Below are 2,183 nucleotides of genomic sequence, written 5' to 3' on the forward strand. Positions count from 1 at the left end.
CCCCCCTCCCTCCCTGCTCGCTGCACATATTCTGTGAAATACTGCCATCTCTTGGTTGTTCAGACGAGGGTTTTACAGACAGACTGTGGAGCCTCAGACGGCTGAGACTTCAATCACATGTCAAAGGCCACTCGAGGCCAAGTCTCAGAAGAGATCAGTAGATTTAGAAAATTTGATTCTGATTATAAGAGTCATGGAGGAAGAGCAGAGTGTGACAATACACATTTATCATGATCTTTTGTAATGTCTGTCATCTTTGCTAATTATTTCCTCAACTGACAATGTGTTTGCACCGTTAACTGAGAAGTCGTGCTATTTAAATATTAAAAGAGTATGGTTTAGCTCAGAATTTAAGTGGAAATTAAAAAGACAAGCAGACCAGAATTATGTCGCTAAATGTATTCCCCAATATGACTTAATTTAAAGCTAAAAAATACAACCTATCTTTATACCTTTCCATTGTTTTTATGTGCAATACATTTTTTTAAATAATAAATGTGAGAAAATTTTGAATGGCATTTCATAATTTGAAGTGTTTAATACACTCCTCTCCATTTTTACTGAACATTTTTCAACTTCATTTTTGAGAAAAGTTCATTTTTCATTCAATGGACTATAAAGCCTTGAGCCGGCTAAGATAATTACTACATTATGGTTGATCTATAAATCTCAAACTACTCCAAAAAGTGATAACCTCATTGCTAAAAATCTATGAAATACATGACTGTAAAAAATGATGGTTCCAGTTAAAGCAGCCTGAAAATGTAACACTAAATAGTTGCCATTTGATTTTAAAACTACCTGACAGTCAAAACTCAGGTAAAAGTAAACACGTGCATCTCTCTAAAAAAGTGACACACATCATTTCTTAAGTGGTTGCCGTACAGTTGTTGCACACACAGCAAACTGTGGTAACCGTCACGATGCGGTTCAGCTGTTGCAGAACTGAATCAGCAGGTTTCCCAGCTGAGATAAAAAGGCTGGATTTGTGTCTGAGGCTGGGACATGCAGATAAAAGTCACATCTTCTGAAAGGAGAGTGAGAGTGTGTTTCTCTGGCTGCTTCACAGTGCAGTCGACTTGTAATTCAATACTCCCCAGTCAGTGCTTTGCAGGGTTTCTACAGAGGACTGTTGTGTTTCACAGAATGTATTTCCAGCATGGAACAGGTTGTTCATCACAAGGTCTGTTGATCTTAAACACACACACACACTGAGCTGGGAACTTTGAAGTGTGAAAATAAACATTTTCACCTAACCACTAATCTTCTCTCCCTCTCTTTTTCTCCTCGCCTCAGCTCCCCGCCTCCCTCTCTGATCCCAGGCATTTTAAAACGTGAGCTTCATTTACAACTTTCATTTCAATTTGTCCCGTTAGTCCATATGTTATTGTAGCGGAACCGGCGCCAGGGCCTCTGGTTAGTGAAAATGTCAGATTCTTTGATTTGATTTTATAGGATTTCAGCAGGGACCGAAGGGGGCCGCGTGGTTCTGGCCCTCCGCTGCGAGAGGACTGACTACTGTTTGCGTTTAAATATCCATCTGAGCCAGATTCCCCCTGAGGATTCATTTGTTTCACACAGGGTCACTTACCTCTCACCACCTTAACCCCCCCTCCATAGAAAGACCTGCTCTTTTTTCAGCTGCAATTAAACAGATCGTTCCTGTTTAGTTTAGGTGTAGGAAGAGGGTGCCTGGTCGAGGTCACGGTTTTAATTAGGCACTATTTAAGACCAATAACAAACTGATTATTCGCCAAATGGCTCGTGCGAACGGAGAGGCTGAAGTTGAGTGCTTTTCCCCCTGAACTCTTCTACATGGTGAGGTCACAAACTGGCTCTGATTGAGGTTTCTATGGATACAGATACATCCCCGCTGACTTTTCTCTCCCCTAACCTCTCTTCTCCCTCTTTACCCCCCGTGCGGTGTCATTGCCGAGCGCTAAGTAAATACGTGCTCTTTATGTTCCTCGTTGCCTTTCAATATTTGGCAGCGTGGCAGCGGGGGATCAGAATGTGTGTGTCTGCTAAATGTCAGCGGGTAAAAGGGGTTGAGTTGAGAGCGGCACACACCATGAAGCACCTGCTGTAGAGGCGAGCAGCGGGGGGAACTTCCATCGCAGTTTGATCCCAAATGGAAAAGGCTACGAGCGCCACGCAGACATCAACAGCAGCCCCCCCCCCCC

This window comes from Notothenia coriiceps, unplaced genomic scaffold (genome assembly GCF_000735185.1).
Source record: "Notothenia coriiceps isolate Sejong01 unplaced genomic scaffold, NC01 NC01_scaffold00035452, whole genome shotgun sequence".
Classification (NCBI taxonomy): domain Eukaryota; kingdom Metazoa; phylum Chordata; class Actinopteri; order Perciformes; family Nototheniidae; genus Notothenia; species Notothenia coriiceps.